This window comes from Gossypium arboreum, chromosome 9 (assembly GCF_025698485.1).
Source record: "Gossypium arboreum isolate Shixiya-1 chromosome 9, ASM2569848v2, whole genome shotgun sequence".
NCBI classification, from domain to species: Eukaryota; Viridiplantae; Streptophyta; class Magnoliopsida; order Malvales; family Malvaceae; genus Gossypium; species Gossypium arboreum.
In genome coordinates, this window is record NC_069078.1 from 63,929,952 (window position 1) to 63,940,927 (window position 10,976).

The window sequence follows — 10,976 nt, forward strand, 5'->3', positions numbered from 1 at the left end:
TGTTCTTTTGATGAAAAATGGAAGATAGGTGAAGTTGAGCCAAACAAATGAGCATGCATGTGCCTTAGATGCTAAGGGGAAAAAATCAGCTAACATGTTGTGCTTTAAAATGATGAAATGGAGATTATACTTAAGTAAAATCATAGATATGTGATGATTGATTGGTGATATACATGTTTAAATAACAAGCATGCAAGTTAGGTGTGAAAGAGTGATTTGGCAATAAATCTGCTTGGGACAGCAGCAGTAACGTGACTTTGGAAAATTACCATAAATTGTGGAAGATGAGTTAGAAGCTGCATAAATTATGTAATTAAAGCTTATTAAGTCTAGTTTCTAATGAAATAAACAAGAACATATTTTGAATTCTGTACAATGGGAAATTTGATTCGTAATGAAGGGTGGTCAGATTAGTCAAACAGTGAAACATGAGAAACTTTGAGAAAAATCTGGTATTGATTGGCTAAACCAAAAATTCTGAAAATTTTATGGATAGAAGATATATGAGTCTATTTTCAAGGAAAATTAACGACACTTGATTTGGAGTTTCGTAGCTCCAGTTATAAATAATTTAGTGACTGTTGCTCAGGAAGACAGCTTGCAGTGAAATTATGATTATGTGGTAAACATTGACAAAAATTTGTTAATGAGTTGCTTATTGATTTCTTATAAGCTTACTATGATCTGTAGGTGTGGTTGGCCAAATATTGTAAGGGGTTAATATGTAGTTTGTATTTGAATAGTTAGATTAACGTGTTAGTAATCCAATTGTAGGCGGTTCGTGTGTGGATATCGTCAGCATATCGTCGCAAATAGGTGTGTAACTGACACCCTCTCATAGACTAGATTGGCAAAAGCCGAAAAGCGAAATGTCGAAAAGTCGGTATTTTGGGAATTTATGAAAAGTAATGCTCGTAAGATAGTTGGGTTGTATATTTGGTAATCTAAAGTAATAAACTGCAGTACGCACGATTTCGTACATTTTGATAATTTGGGCTTAATGGGCCAAAGATCGGGTTCATAGGCCAACGTGCCCAATTCGGTAAGTATGCGCGGTAAGTGTTCAGATAGTACGTAAATAGTTAGGATATGGATGAAAACCCTAAAAGTAGCTAAATTACTATAATACCCCTATGTATGGAAAATTGCTGTTATACCCCGAGGTGCAAAATTACCGTTATACCCCTAGGGTTAATTTTGACTGAAAAACATGACGATCTGATTCTGTATGATGTATGCCATGATTATATATCTGTTGTATGGGGACATGGGTTATATTATGGAGGAAGCGTTCGGTGGCTATGCCACAAATATTCGATCCGGTGGCTCGCCACAAATATTCGATCCGTGGCTCGCCACATATATCTCTTTTGGTGGCTCGCCACGATTATTCAGATCCGTGACTCGTCACATTATCTATTCTCGCAGCCATGCTACAAATTCGTGGTGTGTAGCGGTTGGGTGGGTCGAGTTGTCTCCCATACGGTGTAAGGTTGGTACGGGGTGTATACGGTTGGATATGGTTGGGTTTCGCATAAACATGTAATATCTGCTCGCTCATTATGGGCCTATGGGCTTTATTCGAATTTTGTTCGGCTAAGGCCAACTTATTCGCTTCGTGGGTTGAGCTGATTTAGACTATGGTTGGGTTATTTTACATACCGAGTTTCCCAAACTCATCCCTTTTATTTTCATCCACGCAGTAATCCCCAACCATAGTGGGCTTGAGTCGTGAGGGAATCTTGAGTGGCCACCGCTCGAAAGTTTGATTTTCTTCCGTGAACTGGACATCCTTTTAATTACGTTTGAAGTTTTGGGCTTTTAAATGTAATAAGGTCGCTTATTTATTTTGATGGTTTTAATATGTATTACTAAGATAGGTAATACTTATTTTAATTGTTGAAATTGATAGCTTTAGGTGCTTTTCAAAAACAACAGTTGATTTCAAAACAACACGACAACAAGCAAAGCTTCCGTAATGAAAGTATTTTCCAAAATTAATCACCTTTCCTAAAAATGACTTAATCAAATCGGTTTCCTAGAAATATCCATGACGTTAAGGTGTGGCAATGGTAGTATGCATGTCTAGGATTGGATCCGAAGGGAGCTTGGTACTTAAGCAGTCCGATGGACTCACCACCTCTTTTCCGGTTTCCTACCTGGTGCACAGCTTCCATTTACTTTAACCCTTAATGAATTAATCTTTTGAACATCAAGTACGATTTTCTGGACTTAGAATGGAATTTTTTTTTTAACGTTTTTGATGTGGCATGCCTGATCCGGCCATAACTTCTGGGCCGGGTTTGGGGTGCTACAATGAAGTTGAAGAAAGTCATCGGCGCTCACGAACTCCTTTGTGTAAAGTCCCAAAGCAGCACCAAACTCTAGGACACTCATGTGTCGCACCATCCCGCCAAAGCGAAAGGTGATGGTGCGGGCTCGTCATGGACTGACATGACCTGCTGGACTGAAAATGTGGCGCCGAACTCTAAGATTAGTTCTGAGTAGGTGGGCTCGATGATGGTGAAGAACTTATCCCACAGGGTTTTGGTAATAATCGCGCGCACATCATCAGCCAAACAGACCTGCTCTAGCGTGGCCCAATCAATGCAACGACCCACACCGAGGGGTCGTACGCTGACAAGCTGATATAAATCCTCCTGGTTGCTCGATGGAAATTGGAGCAAAAGGTGGCAAGTTGCGGCCGAAGCACTCGATGAGGAGGTTCCACTGGGACTTTTCCGCTTTTTGGAAGCGGGGACAACAACTTTGGACTTTCCACGTGTGTTCGTCATAGTGTGCCTATAAAAGTAAAAGAGCTCATCAGTAAATTATCACTAATTCTGTAAATAAAAGCTGATAACGCAAAGTTTAAGTAATCCTAAATAATAATTCATGTCTAAATAATGTGTATGCAAATCCAATTATGCAAAAATAATATGGTGGTATTGGTATGGGATAACGGGATAAAATAATAAGGAACAAAACTAGTCACGACATAATAATAGTTAAGGAAAAAAAAACAAGGAACCATAATAAGCTAATTTTAACAGAAATAAGCGACAAAACCTAAATGACGGAATAAACGTAATGGTAGGAACAAATTGGAATAGAATAGGGAACAATGAATTCAGCCAATGAGTATTTGGTAGACTAGTCTAAAACAGTACCCAAAATAATCAGAGGGCAAATCAATAATGCTAATAATCGATAAAATAACTAATAATAATATTTATGAAGTAAATAAAGGATCATAAAGTAAATAAATAAATAAATAATAGGAATAAAAGAGTAATGAGTAACAAGGGGAGCCGACGGTGATGGTTGGTGACCGGCCTTTGGATGGACGGCAGTGTCGACGGGCGAAGGGTCTAATGGCGGGGGCTATGGTGGGGAGAAAGGCGGGCTGGTGGTCGTGCAGGTAAGAGAAAAAAAAAAGGGAAAGAAAGAGGATAGGGGAGAAAAGGAAATAAAAAGGAAAGAAAGAAAGAAAAAGGGAAAGAAAGGGGAGGGGTAGGAAGGAAGGGAAGAAAGTGAGGGTGGAAGGGAGAGGGGGTGACCAGTAACACCCCTAACCCATATTCTTCGCTGAATTAGGGTTATGAGGCATTACCGACTATTTTATGATTCAACTAAATATGCGTTATAAATTACAACTCAAAGTTTTTATCACGTCAATGCTTATAACATAATCAAATACCAAATCTTAAATAATCATATCAATCACAACACAACTTAATTTAACATAATCCAAAATATATCAAAACAATTTATACAATACATAACATGTATACAATAATAATTTCATTATTGGATTATTAGACTTATTTTGTATTGACCATGCATACTTATCAACCATATATATATATATATATATATATATATATATATATATATATAACAACTTATAAGAGCTCAACTAACATGTCATAACCGAATGTTAGGTACGCATGTTCTTTTTCATCAATTCAATTTTCTCATATGAATCTAATACCCAATTTAATTAAATTACCATGATAACCAAATCAAATGTCATTCATATCATTAATTTGGTCTATAAGTGAACACTGAATACTCGCCATGCATATGTCCTGATTCTTACTTAACTAACACATGATCTAATTAACAACTATCATATATCATAAGGCCAAAACACATAGCAACTATACATACATCATATATTTGGGTTACGTTCTTGACATATGCTCAAACCAAAATCTCACATATGCACAACCATAAATATTATACCCAACTATAAATCTCATGAATATGTGTATAAATGCCGAACCATAGAACAACCATATTCATTATCTCATTCTAACATATAACCAAAATTTTTTATCAATTAAATATTTTTATATCTATCATTACAAGACATTAACCAACTATAGACATATTTAAAACATAAATCTCTCATGCCATGTAACAAACATTTTAAAACAAATTTAAGACATAACAAAATCAATTATATGGATATAACCGAAATCACCAACCAACTTATACGTACAAAATAAGCATCACAAACGTCATTCATTCATGTCACATATCATAATAACTAAAGTGGACTTATTCCATGATCAAACCAAAACCGAAATCGAACATTTAAATAAGCCATTTTCGCATGGCTTTTATACAAAACCAAAGCTCATCACATCATAACACAATTCAACCTATACATGCCATAATTTAAGTTCGATGATTTAAATACCAAAGCTTTGGATAGTGTGGTGAACTTTGCTGACGATCCCCGAGCTCGTAAATTGCTTCAAAATCTATAAAACAGAGTAAACAAGTACACCCAGAGTAAGCTAACTTAGCTTAGTAAGCCTTTAGCAAATTAAACAATTAATGCATAATAACATCTCAATTACTAATCATTTCAATAAATAAATTAACTTATGCATTTGTAATCACATTTATTTCCAAACTGTTAATTCCATATATATATGTATAGCATATACTTTCATAGGACAAATTCTCTATGGCCGAATATGCATGTATATAACATCAATATATTTTTAAATTTCAAGCCATATTATCTTATATATTCAATATACATATATATTTAAAGACATATATTCATCACTCAAAGTTTAACATTACATCCATATACAACTATAAGACCAAATATGTTTTTCATATTACCACATATAGTGCCTCAACCTCATGTATCCTTTTTCATTACATATCAAGAAATCAATTCACCTTATTTACGAATAGATAACCAACTATCACGTACTTGATCGTTTTAGCTCATTTAACGTATTCAATTACCACATCAGTATAAAGTCTTTTAGGCATAAACTTATAATAATTCACCGGCATAAAGCCTACTAGGCCTAAGCCTGTATCACACACCGGTACAAGGCCTGCTAGACTCAAAGTCTAATTTTATACACCGGCAATAAGCCTACTAGACATAAAGCCCGATTTAATTCACCAGCACAAGGCTTGCTAGGCTCAAAGCCCGAATGTCACTATTATAAAGCTGTCTCATAAACAATTCTTATATCGAAAATTCCAGATATTCCATATAGTTCATACTGACTTTCAAATGTTATAACTCAATCGTAACAAATTCGTTAACATAGTTCCCAAGCTTATTTACATTCGGCTTACATGAATATATATTCAAATAATTCATTTCAGCATATAGAACTCATATTTATTTAAAAGTAACGATGTTTAATTGCTTAAAGACTTACCTCAGATATCGACGAGCGATGTAAATCGACTATTCGACTATTTTTGCTTTTCCCCAATCCAAGTCTGATTTCTTTTGTTCTTGATCTATACAATTTCAAATTAATCTCATTCAAACACAATTTCATTCAATTTAATCCAACAACACATAAATGGGAAAATTACCATTTTACCCATGATATTTCATATTTTTACAAATTAGTCCTAATTGCATAAAACACAAAACAAGCATAATTTGTTCATACAATACTTAGGCCGAACACTCCTCATACCCAAAAAAGTCCTCACATTTCATTTATTTTTCATTTTAGTCATTCAATTTATTATTTTTGCAATTTAGCCCTAATTACTCAAATTCATCAAAAATTTCAATACAAAACATATTAATCCAAAACATATCTTTCATAATTTATCATCGAACATCACAAAACACAAATATTCATCAATGGAATAACTCAAAATATGCATCAAAATCAGAAATTCTAGCATGGGTCGGATAGTATTCGAAGCAACAATCTCAAAAACGTAAAAATTATCAAAAATCGAGCTAAACTCATGCCTTAATCAAGCTTGAATACAATCGAAACCTAGCTTATTTTTCTTTTTATTTCTATTTTCATATTCGGTCAAAGAGAAAAGCATGAACCATGGCTTTTTAATTATGTTATATTATAACTTATATTATCGTATTATTTAATTACTTATTTAACCTTTAATAAATAATATGGATTCCTTATAATGGTTGTCTACAACCGTCCAACACCAATATTATGGTCTATTTGCAACATAAAGCCTCCATATTAAAGGAACAACAACAATTTGGCCTTTTTACAATTAACCATCAAATTTTTATTTTACGCGATTAAGTCCTTTTATTTAATCGGACATTCAAACTACAAAATTAAATCACGAAAATTTCACAGATATTTATTCACACATAATAAACACTGAAAGTAATTTTTAAATATTTTTCTGACTCGGATTAGTGGTCCTGAAACCACCGTTTCAATTAGGGTCTAAATCGAGCTGTCATATGACCGGTGGTTGGTCAGAGATAGAGGGGGAGGGAGCTGCGACGACGGCTGGTTGGGAGGGTGTGAGGAGAAAGAAGACAAAAGTAAAAAGAAAAATTAGGTTTTGTGGGGGTTAAATGGGACACGGTCATGTGAGGCCCGTGTTGGGCTACACGGTCGTGTCACATGCCCATGTAGCTCATGGTTAGCCCGTGTTTGTCGTGAAAATTTTATGGCTATTCGTCACACGGCCCCGAAAAATCTGTGCCAAGGTTGAAGGATGGATAATCTGTGTTGTGCAATCCTCCTCCAATTGAATCACACCTCATCACTGGATGTACCTGAGTAGAACCAAACAAACCGTTAATCTTTTTATTTAAGAGTTCTACCTGATTTGATAACATAGTGACTGCATCTAGGTTGAAAACACCAGCTGATTTTGTTGGTTTTGTTCTCATGACTTGCCACTGATAGTTATTCAGTGAAATCTCTTCAATAAATTCATAAGCCTCGTCTGGTGTTTTTTTGTTCAAAGTACCACCGACGGCTGCATCGATCAGTTGCCTTGTTGAGAGGTTCACACAATGGTAAAAAGTTTAAACCTGTAGCCATAGAGGTAACCCATAGTGAGGGCACCTTCTCAATAAGTCCTTGTATCTCTCCCATGCATCATAAAGAGTTTCTAAATCCATCTGAACAAAAAAAGAGATATCATTCCTCAATTTAGCTGTTTTAGCCGGCGGGAAATATTTAAGTAAAATTTTTTCGGTCATTTGTTCCCAAGTAGTGATTGACCCTCATGGTAACCAGCTTAACCACTGTTTAGCCTTATTCCTTAATGAAAAGGGAAACAATCGAAGGTAAATGGCATTGTTAGAAATGCCATTAGGGTAAATGGCATCGTCAGAAATGCCATTAATCTTAAAGGTGTCGCAGAATTCCAAAAATTTGCTAAATGAGTGTTTGGATCCTCATCCTGTGATAAATCGTGATTTATACATGTTTTTATCCCATGCTTAACAAATTTATGGATGATTTCTCCTTAGATTTGGTGAATTCGATACTCCTAATCCTTTAATTTCATGTTTTATACTTAGGTGAGCATAGGAGAGTAAAAAGAGTGAGAAACGGGCCGAAAACGGAGAAAATGGACCCATGTGGGAAATCAACACAACCTGGACTTCCTCACACGGGCGTGTCACACGGCCGTGTCCATTTGGCAGGATTGAAGCACGACTTACACAGGTAGACTACACGCCCGTACCTATTCAACAGCCTTGACCACGGACTGAAGTAATCGCACACGGGCGTGTCACACGGGTGTGTCCCTGCCGAGCCCAAGTATAGTCCTATTCGGAAAAGGCCAATTTTGAGGGCTCTTAGGCATTATAAAGCCTATTTAAACACCTGATGAGGCACTTAGAAGAGCGACGCGGAGTAGGAGGCAAGGAATTACTCAAGGGAAGCCGATTGGTCTGTCTCAAAAGCCAGATTCATTATCAAAACTGAAGATCTCCCTTCAATTTCCATTCAGGGGTTTTGGGTTTTCTTTATGTTTTGTATTCATTATTCTTCTGAGATGTTTTCTTTTATAATTATGAACTAAACCCCTTAAATACCTAAGGGGAATGAAACCTAAGACGGATCTTGTTATTATTATCTGAATTGTATGATAAATATTTGACTTGTTCTTAATTATGTGTTCTTAATTCTTATTTTAATATTCCAGGATATTGATTCTAGTTAATGCTCTTATTCAGAGGAGGAAGAGACCCTGTCTAAGAGTAAATTTTTCATAATTAAGTGGAGTTGATTGCACGCCTAGAGATAGTGATAAGATTTTGCCGGATTAGGGTGAAACCTAATAAGGGGATCCATAGATCGAGTTAATGTAACACTAGAGCGTTAATTAGAAAGATATTTCAATTAATCAACCAAGGTTTAGATGTTATTAGTCTCGAAAGAGAGATAATAATATAACTTAGAGATTTTTACGGATCAAGTCAGATGAATAAATCGTCTGGTTTAGAGTCAAATATCAAGTGAAGTCTAGGTGGATTTTTCCTTGGGTATTGTCTTAATTAATCAAATTTTCCTAAAAGCTTTTTCCTAATTTTCTCTCTATGCACCCTTAATTTAGTTAGGTAGTTTAGATAAACAAATCCCTTAATTTTTAGGCTAGATAATAAAAAAGAAGTAATTACTAGTACTCTTGGTTCCTTTGGGTTTGACAATCCGGTCTTGCTAAGGCTATACTACTATTCGATAGGTACACTTGCCTTCATCGTGATAATAGTTAGTTTCAAGAACGATTAATTATAAATTTTTAAAACCTGTCGCGAATATCACGTATCATCCTGCAAACCATCAAATTGAACAAACTGTTGTATCATTAGAATAATGTTAGATTTTAGTTCAAAATTATTTGCAGCAACAACAGGTCGAACAATACTCGATTCAGTTCCTGTTAAAGTAGGCTTAGCATAATCATACATAATACGAGGAGTAGGATTTTGATTTATTGGATTTGCAGCAACTATAGGAGGTATTGAATTATTCTGATTATTAGCCATCTCATCGGTTGTAGTATGGAGATCATCCTCTCGCTCTTCCTCTATTTATTGTAGGCTTCGTCTTATTTCTCTTTAGTTTCTGCGAGCTGTGCTCTCGATCTCATTGTTAAAAAGAAAAGGTCCTGACGGATTCCTTCTAGTCATAAACTAGAGATACTTGTCAAAAGCAAACAAAAGATTAGTAAAGAAAAATTAAACTAAACGTAAAAAGTAAATCGCAATAAAAGCAAAAATGGCTACAGTAATAAAAATCAATCGTTCCTAATATCTGAGTCCCCGGCAACGGCGCCAAAAACTTGATGATCGCTAAACTAACTAAAAATTTGGCTAAGGCAAGCGCACCTATCGAACAGTAGTATAGTTATGTGAGACCAGAAATATCGTATCTATAAGGACTAAAAGTACTAGTAATTACTATCTCTTTATTATCTAGCCTAAGAATTAAGGGATGTTTTAAACTAAGACTAATTATTTAATTGAATAAGATTACAATAGAGATAAAAGTTAGAAAATACTGTTGGAAAACCGATTGAGAAGATAATACCCAAGGAAGAATCCACCTAGACTTCACTTATTACCTCAAAATTAGACGATTTATTCACTTGACTTAATCCGTAAAAATCCCTGATTTATGTTAATATCTCTCTCGAGACTAAAAACAACTGACTTTAGGTTGATTAATTGAAATCTCTTTCTAATTAAAACTCCTATTGTCACATTAATTCAATCCATGGACTCGCTTATTAGATTTGACTCTAATCCGGTAGATTTATGTCGTCCTACCTCTAGGATTGCATGCAACTCCGCTTAATTATGGAAGATCTACTCTTAAACAAGGACTTTTTCTCCATGAATAAGCACATCAGACTTGAACTAATATCCTAAAATATTAAAGCAAGAATTAAGAACACATAATTAAGAATAAGAATAAGTATTTATCATATAATTCAAATAGAAATAAGATTTGTCTTAGGTTTTATCTCCCTCAGGTATTTAAGGAGTTTAGTTCATAATGATAGGGGAAAACATCTCAAAATTGGGAAAACAACTAAAACATAAAGAAACCCAAAGAACTTCTAAGGAAATTGAATGGAGATCTTCAGTCTTGAAGTATATCCTGCTCCTGAGCTGATTTCGATGGCTGCCTTCGAGTATTTTCTGCTTTCTACTCTGCGTGTCCCCTTTGATCCTCTTCTAGGTTGTTTATATAGACTTTGGAATGATTTAAAACCCTAAAAATTAGCCTTTTTTTAGTAGAACTAGACTTGGGTTCGATAGGGACACGGCCCTGTGCCACGCCCGTGTGAAGGTGCTCAAGCCGTGTGTAATTCTGGGTTGGTTTTTAGTCAGCACGGTCATTACATGGATGGGTGTGTGCCCTACCCGTGCGTCACACACGGGCGTATGGATTACCTGTGTGGAACTGCTTAGGCAGTATGAAACACTAAATTAGGCTCATTTTATCTGTTTTTGGCCTGTTTCTTGCTCTTTTTGCTATCCTAAACTCTCCTGAGTATAAAACATGAAATTAAAGGATTAAGAGCATCAAATTCATTAAATCTTATGATAAACGTTCTAAAAATATGGCAAGCATGGGGTAAAATATATATATTATGGTTTATCATTCATGCAAAGAGGCTGTTCGTGTGCCAAATTTAAGCCAATTGTTGTTGCTATCCATTCGGCT

The 10,976-nt window shown here is 35.3% G+C and overlaps 1 non-coding gene across 1 annotated transcript; it reads left to right on the top strand.

Annotated features, from left to right (window-relative positions):
* Positions 1-7,334: 7,334 nt before the first annotated feature.
* LOC128280958 (small nucleolar RNA R71) lies at positions 7,335-7,441 on the top strand. The gene has a single exon (XR_008271175.1). It is a non-coding gene; the product is annotated as a small nucleolar RNA R71 (small nucleolar RNA).
* Positions 7,442-10,976: the final 3,535 nt, after the last annotated feature.